We start from the raw sequence: 16,951 nt of genomic DNA on the forward strand, positions 1-16,951 counted from the left end.
GGTATCCTCCTCGTTTGTTTTCATTTGGATTCCCACCATGCCTTTATTACTCCTTGTATTCTTGCTAATAAGTCACTATCCTGGTGCGTATAAGGTTGCCGTTTATCACGGCATGGTCCACGTCTGCTATGCAGCTGGTCGTACTTGATACCCCTTCAAACAAATCATGCACGAGTTGGTAGGTTTTGAGTCGGTACATGGGCCATTAACAGGCACGTTGACCTGGTTGAAATTAGCAGTCCCCTTAAAACATGTTTGGAGAACCAAAACATTATTATTGTAAGTAAACAGCAGTGACCAAATCATGCTAATTAATTATTTTTCATGTAGCATGGTATATGGTTAAAAGTCGAGGTAAATTTAGAAAATCAACGTAGGCAGCTAGATTCAAAGTTTAACCCGGTATCAAGCACTGGAGCCACACGTAGGGTACGACCGTACGAGGCACATATTCAGTACCTAGCTACTCCAGAATATAGTTAGTTCTAATTAGATCAGTTGTTTAGGGTTAAGAAGGGGATCACTTAACCATTGTCGCCACCTGTACGAGACCCGGCACATATTCTCCATCGGATTCCTGCCATACCTTTAAACCAGTTGAGCACTGTTGTTGGGGAGGAAAGCTCGGGCCTGGCATACCATTAAATCATCTGAGCACTGTTCTGTTCTAACATGTACCTCGAGGCTCGCACAATTCTAGTATATCATTAAATCCGACGCGTTTTCCTCTGACTCAACACGATACCGTATACTCGCCGGCTCGATGTATAATTAAGCCTGGACTGTTCGTAAAGCCAGCCTGGACTGCGAAACTGGAAGCACGATCCTTATATGAGCGGGCGAGATAACGTCCTATGAGGCGCTCGTCCGCTGAAAATGCGCTCTGTCCACTGGGAGCCAACTACGTACCAAACACGGTGAAAGTGGCAGACCTACTAGTGGAGCAAGGGATGAGGGTAAGCTGACTGTGATTTTTACTCCTATCGATGCACAAGTTATAAGGCAGATTTTGATGGAAAATCCTGGTACAGAGGACTATAGAGCCTGGAATTTCACAAAGAGCGGCATTTTCACTGTCAGGTCAGCGTATTCATCCGGGTGTGAATATAAAGGAGTCCAAAAAGGCACTGGCCTCTGCATCAGATTCGGTTGCTGTCCACAAAAGCTGGTTGGAACTATGGTCGACTGACGCCCCGAATAAGGTTAAGATATATGGCTGGAGAATGTTAAAAAAAAAGGGCTGGCGGCGGGAGCCGAACTTCTACGGCGTCGGGTTAAACCCGGTGTCTTTGGTATTGCCTGTGGGAGGGAGGAGAATGTTGTCCACAGGATGTGGCGCTGCCCCCATTCAATTCAGTTACGGAGAGTGCTAAGTCAAGAGGTCGCGGCACCATTAGCACAACTTTCGAAACACATTCATACGATGGACTGCATGCGATCATGGGTGCTTGACTGGTTTGCGGCGGCGACCCATGAGGAGAAGCAGATTGTAATAAGGGCGTGGTATGAACTGTGGCTTGTGCGCAACAGTGCGAGGGAGAGCAAACGAATTGAGGATCCGGGTGCGATCGCCGAGAGAGTTATCCGCCTTGGCAAGGAGTGGAACAAGATCAATGAGGCTCCTACAAGCCCGCCTGTGCACTGGCCCATGTAATCCTGGAGGAAATCGGAGGAGGGTTGGGCGAAAGTCAACACGGACGAGGCAATGGCAAAGCAGGGCGGGTCAGGAGGAGGTGGAGTTGTTCTTAGGGACTACCATGGCATCTTTGTGGCAGGAGCGTGCCATTTTTTTTCCAGTTGTTGCGAATCCAGAGACTGCGGAGCTATTCACTTGTCGTCGAGGTATTCTTCTAGCGCAGGAAGTGAATGCCCAAAAGGTGGTGGTGGAGATGGACTCGCAGACTGCTGTGAGAAAAATCACCAACCAACATTGGGATTTATCGGCGAACGGACAAGTTGTTCAGGAGATCAAGTAACTACTAGGTCAGTTTCAAGAATCTAGGGTGGTATGGGTACGTCGTCCCGCAAACAGGATAGCGCATATCCTTGCTAGGGAAGGTTGATGTAAATCGTTATGTAAGACTTGATTCCATGTGACCCGGGGGTGTGTTAGCTCGGAGATCTCCGCAGACGGGGCTATGAACAATGAATAAAGTAGCAACGTTTCCCTAAAAAGGGACTAGCAGTCAGTCAGTCGACCGAATTTATAATTTGGGAGGTCAATTTTTTTATTTGAAAAAACTTTGTGTTAACCTTCAGGATCAATGACCCAAACACACGAGTACAACAGCTGGCAAAGCATCCAGCCAAACCCGCCTGGCCTAGTCCGTTCAGTACCAAAGGTTGCACATTCATAGTTTTTTATCACTAGCACTAGTAGAAAAAGGGTCTATTGTCCCGGTTCGTAAGGGCCATTTGTCCTGGTTTTTGAACCGGGACTAAAGTGTCGGTACTAATGCCTTTAGACATTTAGTCCCGGTTTTTACATAAACCGGAATAGATGGGTCTCCACGTGGCTGGTGCGGTGAGCCCAGACAGGAGGCCCTTTGGTCCCGGTTGGTGGCACCAACCAGAACCAATAGGCATCCACGCGTCAGCATTTCAGGTGTTGGGTTTTATTTTTTTTAAAGAGGGGGGGGGGGTTAGGGGGTTTGGGGGGGTTAATTTAGGTGTTTCATATATTGTGTCAGCTAGCTAATTAATAGGGAGAAGTGTTCTCTCTTATCTCCGTGCTTGGTCGACGCTACGTACTATAAGTATAGAGAGGACTAGACACGCTAGATAGTAAGAAAATGAAGGAAACAGAAGATCGTCATGAACATATGCATACAGAGAGAAGTGATATCGACCACCTCTCCTTCTCTGAAAGATTGGTCGAACAACAAGTTCTTGTATATCTATCCGACGCTACTGGCTACATATATACAATATAAGTATCTCTTACAATATAATCTCCTAATTAAAAACGAGCTGATTAGGGTCCATATGGTATTCTTCGTCTTTAGCGATCACGTGGTCAAGAAAGAATGCCGCCAATTCCTCTTGAATTCCTCACATACGATCTGGTGGTAGGGGTTCATCCCGCATCTGAAATATCTAATTTGAAGAAGTGGGTCAATACATATATATGAAAAAATGAAACTGAACACAAATGATGGTAATAAAATAAAATTATGAATATTATTATTATTTACGCACTTCATATTGTTTGTCAGAGTAGCCCTGCTCACAGGTCGTGTGACGGACGGACTCACAAATGTAGTATCCAGAGTAAGCATTCTCTTGCCTGCCACAATCACTTTACAAGAAATAGAGGTCAATTAAACTGATAATTAGCAAGCATGCTAAACGGTATTGATGAAACTAGCACTTGAATCACTAGGAGATGCGTGGAACATGCTACTATAGTACTTACTTTTGGATGTCTAAATTGCAGCTTCTTCGGCAGTCCCGGAGTTTTTGAGGTGAATTTTTTCCAAACCCTGCCAGACAAAGAAAACAATTACTTGATATCAGGAAATGAACAAAGTTGCCGATATGGTGCGATAATGATCGATTTAACTTACTTCTCTAGAATTTCAGTCATGTTCGCATACTCCTTGGGATCTTTTCGTTTCGAGTCTAAGACGGTTACTAGTCCCTGCTCAAGCTTAATCTCTTGGAGAATATAGTGAAAGCTGCGCACACATGCATAACTCATCAATTACATTACTATAACCTCGACTAATAAGGGAAACCGAATATGCACAAGACAGTAACACTCACTGGAATTCGTAATGGAAGAGTATTATAGCTTTGTTTTGATTTAATACAAACAATTGTAGCAGCTTGGCCTCGCTATCTTTGGCCTGAAATTCAACCATATATGCATCTATGAGATTTGTGTTAATGAACCCAATATCACCAATTTGTCTTTTCTTCAATTCGGCGATCTTCAATCTGCATAATATAGTGAGGATAATTAAAAATACATGCAATAAAAGAGCTGACCTATATATAGAGACTTAATGACAGAAGTAGTACTACTTACATGCAGTAGCAAGTGATCATCAATTTATCGAGGGCCTTTAGATTGAAAAACGCGAAGAACTCCTCAAATGGAACATTCAACAGTTCAATTCCAACGAGGTCATGCTCCTCTCTAACTCTTCACTTCGGCTTGCACGATCTGCGTGTTTTCCTCCACGGTCCTCTCGTATGGTAACTTCTCCGGAGTCTTCAGAGAAGGACCGAATCTGTATTGCCTCCCGGCTCTGGCTGTACTGCTAGACGCCGGAGCAGACGGAGCGGCTGCAGCTGTCTTTCCTTTTTTACGAGGCGGAGGAGAAGGACTACGATGGGCCGGAGCAGCCGGAGCGGCGACGGGTCTCTTGATCCGCCCTTGTTAACGAGGCAGAGAAGGAGAAGGCTGGCTGCTCGGGCGCGTCGGCGCAGGCGGAGAAGGAGGCGGAGTGCCGCCACACGCCGGAGAAGGAGGCTGAGTGCCCTGATCACTCGCCGGAGGAGGAGGAGGAGGCGGATTGCCCTGAATCACCGGAGGAGGAGGAGGAGGCGGAGGCATCTAGTTCGAAAGGTTGATGAGCTCCTTCCGCCATAGGCATGGAGTCTTCAGAGAAGAACCCAGCCGAATCTCTGTCTAGCCGAAGCTCTGTCTAGCCAAAGCTCAAGGTCCTCAAATCCGTCCGTTATTTGATCCACCATCACCCACTACACCACGGTCAAGTTTTGGTGACACATCAATCTGTTGGCATAGGGTACCTTTGCCGACACATAAATTGTAGCTAACACATATGCTGGCGGAAGAGAAAACAGTCGAAGGACTTGCTATGGGGAAAGGTATTGCCGACAGAAGTTCACTTGCCGACACATTTTCTGTCAGCATACACCCTACCTATGCCGACACATGGTGAGTCACCGCACACCCTACCTATGCCGACACATGGTAAGTCAACATACACCCTACCTATGCCGACACATGGTAAGTCAACACACACCCTACCTATGCCGACACTTAGTCTGTCTAAATAGGTGCTTAGCATTGCTGACACATAGTTTGTCTAGTTATGGGCATACTTTTGGCAATACTTTCTGTGTTGGAATGTTTTTACCGTCATATAAATTGTTGGTAAGATGGTGCACAGCCAAAATAACAATTGGATACTGCTCTAATTCAAATGTTATATGCAATTTTCAATGGTGATGCACAAAACGGGATCAAGATGAACACATATTGCACAATCATTGATAATATGGTAACAAAAATACAGATATATATATTCTTCACAGGTTCAAACACAAGTTAATCTTCACAAACCAAAGTTTGGCCATCTTGGCAACCATCTAGAAAACATAAGTCATATAAAAGGACCCCTATTTGCTCCTCTAAAATATATAGTTCAAACACTAAATGGTCCAAAACACACATCCATGAGCACAAGATTTCTACTACATAACACTTAAGCAGCAAATGGTCCGTAACACGATTCATGATTACAATTGAGTTGGCTGGTCCAAAATACTGCAGACATCCAAATGCTCCATAACACTTCAAAGTCATCACATACATGCGTACTAGGTTGCTGATTACCTGAAAATACTCTACAAGAATTTGGAAGAAAGTGCAGTCAGCTCAAGTGCTTTGAAGCTCTCATAGGGAGATTGGCATCCAAGAGAATCATAAGAATCAAGTATTTATGACATATGTCCATAACACACATAAAATAGTTCTATCATACATGCGGTCAAATATTTATAAAATGCTGAAAGGAATCATCATGCAAACATATCTAGATATACATAGAATAAGCATTTCACCATGGCAGGCAAATCTACAAATTTTATTCAACATCTTACATGCAAGAAACTGTAGTAGGATTAGCCAATGTGAAGTTGTATTTGTTCTAATAGGAAGTTAGCTGATGTGATCTTCAAAGTTCGAAAATAATTGTACAATAATTGTGTTTGTACGTTATATGATGAAGTAGAACGAAAATGTACAACTTCTGACCAAATAAATTGTAGTATGTTAAGTTCAGTTTATGCCATGTTATCTTCAGATTGTGACCACCAAAGGCATAACACCAAACTGATATGTGTATGTTAACTCCTAAGCAATGTATGTGCGCTTCAGATCATGTTGTGTCATTTTCATATTTTTAATTATAAACTACAGTATGTGGAGTTCAGTTTTATCAACGAGATACAAAATCTTACTCCCACCGTCCGAAAAAGCTTGTCCCTCAAATGGATGTATATAGCACCAAGTTAGTGCTAGATACATTCATTTGAAAGACAAGTTTGGGACAAGCTTTTTCGGACGGAGGGAGTATCTAGTAATGCTATAAGTTCAGGCATAAAACTGGCGCTCTAGTCAAGGCTCAAAATGATCTATGCATATTTCTAAGAGAGAAACAATAAACTTAATGTATGTAGTATGTTTTAGTACCTGTACCTCCTGGTACATTAGTTGCTTTCTTGTCATCCTTGATCTACAACAATAACCGTTACTTCATAGAAATAAATGTTGCCTTCTTATCAGTTTGAGGCTGCTTCTTTCACCGCAAATTGCTCTGACAAAATGTGTAGACATGTATCAACCATCCTTCAAAAAAATGTGTTCAATATAGATAACTCGGCTTCCCAAATCAAATCATAAAGTAAAGGCCAAAGGTCTGCAAGTTATGTACTTGGTTAGTATACTGAATGAACTTGTCAAAAGAACAAATATTATGCCAGCAACCAGCGTGAACACGAACATCTCATAAAAGTATTGAAAGTCTGAATCCTGAGACTATCTAGCCACTGCATCGAGGCGGTTGACTCTACAGTTGGAATTCACATGTCCAAACAATACGGTGTGAGGCACTATGAGAAGGTGCCCCTAATGTTTGAATGTGATCGGAACTTGCAATTTTCCCCTCTGGAAACAGTATGCAACTTCAAGTAGTTGAAGGTATGTGGATGTAGAGGAAGATGAGAGTATATGTTGAGCCTAAGGTTTGAATGCTAATGCCATATTCATGCAGAAGGAAAACAACACCGTTCTCACATAAAAAATTTATATCAAAGACACTGTTATCCATAAATATCTAGTGTAGATGATGCAGAATAAAATTGGAATGTGCCTCCTTAAACACTGAGTAGACTCAGGGTCCACCTCGGCGCCCTCCGCTCCCCACCTCCTCAGCCTTGTTGCCAGGTAGTACCGCATACTCACTGTCTGCAAGCTCACCATCATGTACACCCGCTCCTGCAGCACGAAGCGCGTCGACCCAAAATTAAACCATGAAGCATCAGAAACTAAATGATGTTATAGCACAAACAACATTCAGTTCTACAGCGAAGTTGAAGCCAACTTGATAGTTAGCACTATATAATTTAGAAATATGTATTGACAATCAAAAGTGCTTCCTGTAAAAAAATAGAGGTTATGCACCTCCAGGAGCCTCCATTTGACCACGCCAACTCACCCAAAAAACTGGAAGTCACACAATGGGTCGTGGCTTTAAATAACAAAACTGAACCACCTAGAAATCAGGAAGTCACACAATGCTAACAACATATGAATTTAACCCATATCAAATGTTAAACGAATAATTACTTTCTAATTTAAAGGAGATAAAGAGTTCAGAATAGTATGAAGAATATATAAATGAAAATCAGCTATGAGACATGGATGTCAGATGGCTCGCTATGTTTTGTAGCACCAATCTGTGTATCCAAATTGAGATGCTGAGAAACATGAATAAGAACTGTAAAATCAACAAATCTTAGCAGAAGATATGAAAGTGTTACCCTAATTTTCAGAGTTCAGCAATGACATATGGTTCAAAGTTCAGCAATGTACAAGCACACAGCAGTACATAAAAGGATATCTCAGGAGGAGCCGATGCTTACCTATTGGAAAAACGAGTGTTGTGCGGAGATCTGCAGCAACGGACGGCTGCCTTCGCGAGGGGCGCAGCGGGATGAAGAGCTCGTGGATGGATCTCTACCGACTACCTTCGCGAGGTTGGGGGCTGGAGGTCGGGGATGAGCGCGAAGACGGCGGCTAGATCATAGGCGGAGCGGACGGCGGCTGGATCTCGGGCGAGGCGCGAGGATGGCGGCTGGATCTCGGGCGGAGCACGAGGACGGCGGCCGGCAACAGGACCGTGGGTGCAGGTGCGAATACGGCGGCGACGGCGGCAGGGACGTGGATTGAGCGCGAGGACCAGGGGATAGGGTGCGAGGGCGAGGGCGAGGGGATGCGGTGCGAGGGCGAGGGATTTTGGGGATATTTTGCATGGGCCGGCCGAAAATTTTCCCGTCTCGCGCCTAAATTGCGGGCTAACTTTCCAAAGTTTCAGGATTCTCAATCAAAAAAATATCCAAGCTTTTAGTCGCTTGACACGTGTGCACATACGCCTACACTTATTTTGTGTCCATACACCCTACATACGCCGACATATTGGATAACACTAAATACGTACATATGCCGATAGATAAATTGTTAGGGCCCACACATTTACCGACACATAACATGTTGTTAGTGAGTTGCCGACAGCTAAGTCGTTGCTTAGTGATTGCTGACACATACTGTGTCCCCAATAATGTATCTACGCCGACACATGGTGTGAGGATAAAACTTCATAGCTATCCTAACAGTTTTTTCGTGGAGACTAGTGGATCTTTGCCAACAGAAGTGTGTCACATAAACACTATCGTGGTGTAGTGACCCTAGCCTATCCTTCTGGAATCGACTGGCCGTGGTAGGTTGTGCCAGGTTCAGTAGGTAAAACAGAGCCAACAGCCGCCTTGACTTTCAATGTCATCCATCGCGTCATAAGGTGACAATGTTGAGACTCCGTGATAGCATCCACGGGGTAGCTAGCAGGAGCCGTGAAGACAGGCTCCAGCTGCCGAGTTTGCTCGGTGGAAGCCACGCTGCTTCTCCGCTGAGATGGCGGGGTAGTTTTAGGGGAAGCTTCGGTAGGTCGTTTGCTGCAATCTGCTTCTCGTTCCTTTAGCCCTTGTACCCTTTTGTGTAGCGCCTGCAGTTGGCTATGCTTCACTTTCTTCCTCCTCTCCTGGGTTTTGTAACCCCCTGCGTCCGGAAACCCAGCCTTCCACGGAACGGAGCCTGGCGTGACTCGTGTCCATCCAGGGTGCTCAGGATTCCCGAGGGCCATTGTGAGCTCGTCCTTCTCTCTTTCTGGAACGAACGTCCCTTGCTGCACTTTCTCGATATACTCATGAAGCCTCGTGACGGGTATTCGCAGTTGCTCTTCCGTCCAAACGCACTTCCCTGATACAGGGTCCAAGGTTCCGCCAACCCCGAAGAACCAAGTCGGGCAATGGTCTGGCCAGTTCAATGTCTCTGGTTTGACCCCTTTAGCAATCAGGTCATTCTCAGTCTTGTCCCACAAAGGTCGGGCTTTGAGGTACCCACCTGACCCCGTGCAATGGTGATGCTTCTTCTTCGCAGCATTTTTCTTGGTTGTCGCTGACATCTTCTTACTCTTTTCCGATGTCTTGTGGTCCACAAATGCGGGTCAGTGATCTCTGATCTTCTCATAATTTTCGGTGAATTCTGGTGTCAAATCTTCATCGACAAACTCTGTTTTTAGCTCATTCTTCCACCTCCTGAATAGTTCTGCCATCTTCTTAAGAGCATGAGACTTGATCAATTGCTCTTTAACTGGCTTCTCCGGCTCCTCCTCTGGCGGTAGGGTGAAATTTGCCTTAAGTGATGTCCAGAGATCTTCTTTCTGCATATCGGAGACATAAGACACCTCAGGGTCTTCATTCTTTGGCTTTAACCATTGCTGGATACTGATCGGGATCTTGTCCCTAACAAGAACCCCGCACTGAGCACGAAATGCATCTCTTGTCCGGATGGGTTCAACCGGCTTGCCATCGCGCGCGATTTCTGTGATCTCGAACCTTTCATCCGAGCGCAACTTTTTCTACGGGCCTCGTTTCTTTACCGAAGTTGTGCTCGATCTGGAGGGCTAGAGAAAAGAAGAAAGACGAGAGTTAATTAATATGTGTACATACGAAAACAATGAATGCATCAATTAGCTAGTCAGCACACGCTTAACTAATATATATACCTGGCCGGACTCGGTTCGGTCACCGGAGCCGTCATCACGGTCTACTTCTTGTACCAGCATTGGGTCACCGGAGCCATCATAATCATAGCCGTCTTCTTCACTACCCTGTCCTTCCAGACCATCGGTGTCGTTGAGAAACGACGCAACGACATCACTTCCTTTTGCGATTATGTCCCCCAACATCGCTTCTGTTGCTTCGTCTCGGGGGTGCTCCATAGTTTCTGCAAATATTTACAACATGGCAATTATTATTCAAACATGACAGATGGATATATTAGTGGCAAACGTAGAACTAGCTAGCTAATATAATCACAATAAGGAATCATATTAGTGGCCTCAATGCTGCTTCTCTAGGGTTTGGGGTGGCCTCGGCAATGCTTCAAGGGTTTGGGTGGCCTCGACAACAACGCTCTTTTAACTTGGTAAATTTGGGTGGCCTCGAGAGAGTTTGTCGAGTAGGGGCGCGGCGGGAGGGGGTAGGGGACCAACATCATTTTTTTCTAGGGTTTGGGTGTCCTCGAGAGTTTTGGTCGAGCGAGAGGGCCGGGGGGTGCTCCCGTGGTATAAGTTATTATGGTCGAGAGGGGGTATATATATCGACCGCCCCTCATGTCGAAGTTATCCGGGAGGGGGTTATATCGACAACGACGACATACATACATGGGAAAATAATGTTATCGGGGAGGGGGTATATCGACCCCCTCGTGTTGAAGTTATTGGGAGGGGGTATATCGACAACGATATACCTGATAAAGAATAACAAGACAAAAGAAGAATAAAAAGAGGAAAATAAGAAAGGAATACTATTTTTTTTCTTCTTCTTCTCTATTACTTTCTTCTTCTCCTCTTCTTTTTCTTCTTTTTTCCTCTTCTTATTTATTCCTCCTCTTCTTCCTCTCCTTTCTTCTCCTTTCTTCCTCTTTTTATTTTCCTTTTTCCTCTCATTTTTTTTCTTCTTCTTCCTTTCCTAGCTAGATATTTAAAAAAAATTTAAAAATTAAACTAACCTAAAATGTACTAAATCAGAGAACATATATAGATAAACCTTTTCTAAAAATCTAATTTGCATATATGTATACTTTAAAACATCATTACAATTGAAAAAATACATACATACATACAAAAAACATGTAAAAAAATACATACATACATATATGAACATACATAAAAAATACATATATCTAAAAAATACATACATACATATATGAAAAATCTAAAAACATGTAAAAAAATCTAATAAAAGTTAAAAAAACAGAACTAATGTAATAAAAATTAACCGGGGGCGGCTGGCGACAGCGACGGCGGGGGCGGCTGGCGACGGTGACGGCGGGGGCGGTTCCGCGGGCAGGGGCTCGAGCACGGGGCAGGGACTGGTGCGGCGTGGGCGACGACGTGGTCGAGGGTAGGGGCGGCGCGGCGACAACGTCGGAGGCAGGGGCGGCGAGGGCAATGACGTCGGAGGCAGGGCGGCGAGGGCACCGGCGCGCAGGGGCGGTCCGCGGGCAGGGGCTCGAGCGTGGGGCAGAGGGGACGACGGCGACGGCGACGAGGAGCAGCGCTGGGGCGTCGGGCGGCGGGGAAGACGAACTGAAAGAAAATTTTCACAAGTGTTTGTTTTATACCCAACCCTTTAGTCCCGGTTGGTGGCACCAACCGGGACCAATGCCCCCTTTAGTCCCGGTTAGTGCCACCAACCGGGACCAAAGGTCTCTTTTTAGCAGCCCGAAGGGCGGGAAGCAGAGGTCTTTGGTCCTAGTTGGTGGCACCAACCGGGACTAAAGGTGGGGTATTGGTATCGGTTGGTGTTACGAACCGGTACCAAAGGCCCCTGTGTTGCCCATGTCACGGCCAAAGTTTAGTCCCACCTCGCTAGCTGAAGAGGGGTCGCACCTGTTTATAAGTGCAACTCTGCCCACCTATTTGAACTCCTCACTATTGCAGGCCTACTGGTCTAAACTTGTGTCTCTGCCTGTGGGCTTGCTGGGCCGTCTGCGAGCCTGAATCCTGGCCCAATAGGGTTTCTAATCGTATTCACGTCGTGGTGGCCCAGTAGGTGGCAATTTTTTTATTTTTTCCCAGTTTTTTTGTTTTCTTTTTTGCTTTATTTATTTTATTTTATTTTGTTTATAATTACTTATTTATTTTATTTTATGATAATTCTTTTTGCTATTAAAGTTTCTAACAAAGAAAGTTCTTTATGAAAATTCTTTTTGCTTTTACTGATTTTGAACAAAAAATACTTTGATAATTTTAGTTTCATAAATTTGTTTATGTTATTAAAGTTTAATGTATTTTATTTTATTTTGTTTCTGCTTATATATTTTATTATAGTTTATATTATTTTGTTTCAAATTACTTATTTATTTTATTTTATGATAATTCTTTTTGCTATTATAGTTTTTCTATGTTCAAAATGCACCATTCAAAGCCACATCATCAATTTACAACCCTTTCTGACTTCATTTATTATTTTTCATGCATTTAATGATTATTTTAAGCTATAAGACCATGAAATTGAAAAACATTTGAAATGAACTCTGAAAAGGTTGAAAGTTGGCATGGTATCATCATTTCACCCACATAGCATGTGCGAGAAAGTACAGAGGGTTACGGCAAAAACTGGATGCACTTCATGTATAAAATGGACAATCTCTTTTGAAGTATCAGGGTTTCATACGGAAACTCATCTGTTACAAAGGGTTTCATTTTTTTGAACTTATTTGAACTTCATAGTTTTTCTGTGTTCAAAATGCACCATTCAAAGCCACATCATCATTTTACAACCTTTCTGACTTCATTTGTTATTTTTCATTCATTTACTGATTATTTTGAGCTATAAGACCATGAAATTGAAAAGCATTTGAAATGAACTCTGAAAAGGTTCCAAGTTGGCATGGTATCATCATTTCATCCACATAGCATGTGCGAGAAAGTAGAAAGGGTTACGACAAAAACCGGATGCACTTCGTGTACAAAACAGACAATATCTTTCGAAGTATGAGGGTTTCATATGGAAACTCGTCTGTTACAAAGAGATTTCATTTTTTTGAGCTTATTTGAAATCCATAGTTTTTCTGTGTTCAAAATGCACCATTCAAAGTCACATCATCAATTTACAACCCTTTCTGACTACATTTGTTATTTTACATGCATTTACTGATTATTTTGAGCCGTAAGACCATGAAATTGAAAAGCATTTGAAATGAACTCTGAAAAGGTTCCAAGTTGGCATGGTATCATCATTTCACCCACATAGTATGTGTGAGAAAGTAGAGAGGGTTACGGCAAAAAATGGATGCACTTCGTGTACAAAACGGACAATCTTTTTCGAAGTATCAGGGTTTCATACGGAAACTCGTCTATTACAAAGGGATTTCATTTTTTGAACTTATTTGAACTCCATAGTTTTTTTGTGTTCAAAATGCACCATTCAAAGCCACATCATCAATTTACAACCTTTTCTGACTACATTTGTTATTTTTCATGCATTTACTGATTATTTTGAGCTATAAGACCATGAAATTGAAAAGCATTTGAAATGAACTCTGAAAAGGTTCCAAGTTGGCATGGTATCATCATTTTACCCACATAGCATGTGTGAGAAAGTAGAAAGGGTTACGACAAAAGTTGGATGCACTTCGTGTACAAAACGGACAATCTCTTTCGAAGTATTAGGGTTTCATACGGAAACTCGTGTGTTACAAATGGATTTCATTTTTTTGAACTTATTTGAACTTCATAGTTTTTCTGTGTTCAAAATGCACCATTCAAAGTCACATCATCAATTTAGAACCCCTTCTGACTACATTTGTTATTTTTCATGCATTTACTGATTATTTTGAGCTATAAGACCATGAAATTGAAAAGCATTTGAAATGAACTCTGAAAAGGTTCCAAGTTGGCATGGTATCATCATTTCACCCATATATCATCATTAATAAAAGTTCATCATCACATTAAAACCAAAGTACACACATAGTTCTCATTGAACAACATATATCTCTCCAGAGCATCTAATTAAACCATACATTGAAATTATGTAAAACATTTCAATGCAACAACAAATACGATCATAATCGCAACCAAGGTAACAACCGATCCAACTGCATAATGATACCAAGCCTTGGTATGAATGGCATATTTTCTAATCTTTTTAATCTTCAACCACATTGCATCCATCTTGATCTTGTGATCATCACGACATCCGCAACATGCAACTCCCATATCATCTTCTCCTCCTCATGTTTTCTTTTTTTTTTTCAAGTAATTGTTTTCTTCTTCAACTAAATTTAACCTCTTGACAATAGGGTCGGTTGGAATTTTCGGTTCAACAACCTCCTAGATAAATAAAATCTATGTCACGTTGGTCGGCATAATTGTCATAAACAATAAATGAACCAAATAGTTATGAAAAGATAATATATACCACATCTGAATCATAGACAGGACGAGGGCCGACGGGGGCGGATACCAAAATCATCGCACTATATAATAACAAGGAATAATAAAAGTAAGAAAATTAGACAAGTATCTATCTGAAGTAAGAATATTTTTCTTTCAAAAAGAAGATAAGAATAAGAGGCTCACCACGGTGGTGCCGACGACGAGATCGGCGCGGGCGATCGACGGTGGTGAAGACGGGGACGGGACGGGACGGACCGCTAAACCTAGACAAATCTCGGGGAAAATGGAGCTCGGAGGTCGAGTTTCGAGAGAAGAAAGATTAACTAGTGTGGCTCGGACATTTCATCGAACACCTCATGTGCATAGGAGGTGAGCTAGAGCACCCAAATGCCCTCCCCTCGCCAGCCAGAAAAAACAAAGCACTGTGGAGTGCTTTGCTATGGAGATGGGGTATATATAGGCAACTCATTTGTTCCGGTTCATGATAGAAACCGGGACTAATGCCCGGTAATTTGTCCCGGTTCAAGCCACGAACCGGGACCAATTGTTGTGGACCAGGAGCGAGGACCATTGGTCCCGGTTCGTGCCTGGAACCGGGACAAATAGGTCCAGATGAACCGGGACCAATGCACAAGAGGCCCCGGCCGCCCCCCTGTGCTCATGAACCGGGACTAATGCCCCATGGGTCCCGGTTCGTGAAGAACCGGGACTAATGGGCTGGCCAGGCCTGAACCAAAGCCCTGTTTTTTACTAGTGTAGTGTTGTGTGTAAAAGAAAATCCTCAACAACTGCCGCCGAACCACAGGATACATTATTCGACTTTGATCAATACAATTCTCCGGGTGGCGTGGTTATTAAGGTATAACCCAACCAATGCCTTTGTGCTTGGTGACTATGTCGTTGTTCCCCAAGGATTTGCTTCGGACACCTCACTTCGCCTTCTATCACCGGCTTTGAGGTTGTCTTGTTGCGCCTCCTTGTCAATTATCTCCTCCTTGTGTTGATCATCAGTGCATCAGGTACCATTGAGTCCTGAATTGGGGCAAGATAAAAGAACAAATCGCAATACAAAGGTAGTACAAAGAAATCACACTATGGATCCCATCAAGAACACACACGCTGGCTATGAGGCTATGAGGTTGTTTGGATTGTGCCCATGCTGGCCCCGCCAACGGCATGGGCGAGCCAAAAAATTGGCGATGCTTTTCGTCACCCGCAACTTGCCTACACGTTGGTGAGAAAATGAACTGGAGAGCTGAATCGAGCCTTGGCGAGCCAAATAACGGGCTTCAATCCAAACGCTGCCCATGCAGATGGTCAACGTCAATAATTTGGCTTGGTAGCCTCGGGCTCCCATCCAAACAGGCCCATGCCTCCGCCCTTAGCCAAAGGAGCCTACTAGCGGATCAGTCTCTGTGAACACAAGAGACAATGTAGATTGTTCTTTAAAATGAAGGATTAAAAATCATCTTACAATCTCACGAATTGCGATTGAATCTTGGAGTACCATGAGTGGAGTGGCTATATATGGAAATGAAGAACATGATGGTGACGGCTGATGAAGGAGTGAATGAATAGATCATGGTGATTCTCCTTCCCGCTATTTTCTTCCCCACCCCCCAAATGGTTTCAACTCCTACTTGTTCTAATCTATTCGTGTTTTGAGAGTCCATGGATGGATATAGCTCTCGCACATGTGGGCGGCAACATCTTATGATACCAATAACGAAAAAGTAACCTAGACTTAAGAGCACGTTCAACCATGAGTACGTAGGTGGTGAACTTGGATGAAAATCCACCCTTCTACGACGGTCAAGGTCAAGCTATCACATGTTGGTTTTTTTCATGCTCGTGACTTCCTTATCTCGTCATCTTTTTTTCACTAAAATTCTTTTGCTTTTCTCCTCAAGCATTATCTCTTCGCCGAGGCCCTGGCACACTGCAAGCTGTTCCTTGTACCTTCATCCTGACAACCAAACCTATGTAAGTAGGTCAAGCCACCGCATTGTACATGCACGTGGGCGCGCAGAGAGAGAGAGAACATATGTAGTGCAAATGTTCTCTGCACATGTTCTTTTTTAAGTCATAATTATCATAGTTGTTCGATCAAAATTGTGTGACATCAAAGTCATGAGTTAGTTGCATAAATGTATTCATGCAAACCATGCCACCTCATGCATCAAAGTCATGCACACTATTTAAGTCACCTCATCAAGTCAAACATTTTTTTGGATTTTCCCTTCTGTTTTTATATATTATTTTGTTACATATTTCTTAGGTTTTACTTCCTCCGTCCTAAATTACTTGTCTTAAATTTTTCTAGATACAAATGTATCTCTAGATACATCCGTATCTACACAAATGTAAGACAATTAATTCGCGACAAAGGGAGTATTTTCTTCTAACATGTAAACCGAGAACATTTATCTATTTATGCATTTCTTTCTGGGTCG

At 43.2% G+C, this 16,951-nt stretch overlaps 1 long non-coding RNA gene across 1 annotated transcript; it reads right to left on the reverse strand.

Annotated features, from left to right (window-relative positions):
- Positions 1-5,318: 5,318 nt before the first annotated feature.
- Positions 5,319-8,248, reverse strand: LOC123162879 (uncharacterized). The gene is made up of 3 exons (XR_006481530.1): positions 7,897-8,248; positions 6,446-7,249; positions 5,319-5,598 (listed from the first exon to the last, which is right to left on the reverse strand). It is a non-coding gene; the product is annotated as an uncharacterized lncRNA (long non-coding RNA).
- Between the last annotated feature and the right edge of the window lie 8,703 nt (positions 8,249-16,951).

This window comes from Triticum aestivum, chromosome 7B (assembly GCF_018294505.1).
Source record: "Triticum aestivum cultivar Chinese Spring chromosome 7B, IWGSC CS RefSeq v2.1, whole genome shotgun sequence".
Lineage (NCBI taxonomy): Eukaryota > Viridiplantae > Streptophyta > Magnoliopsida > Poales > Poaceae > Triticum > Triticum aestivum.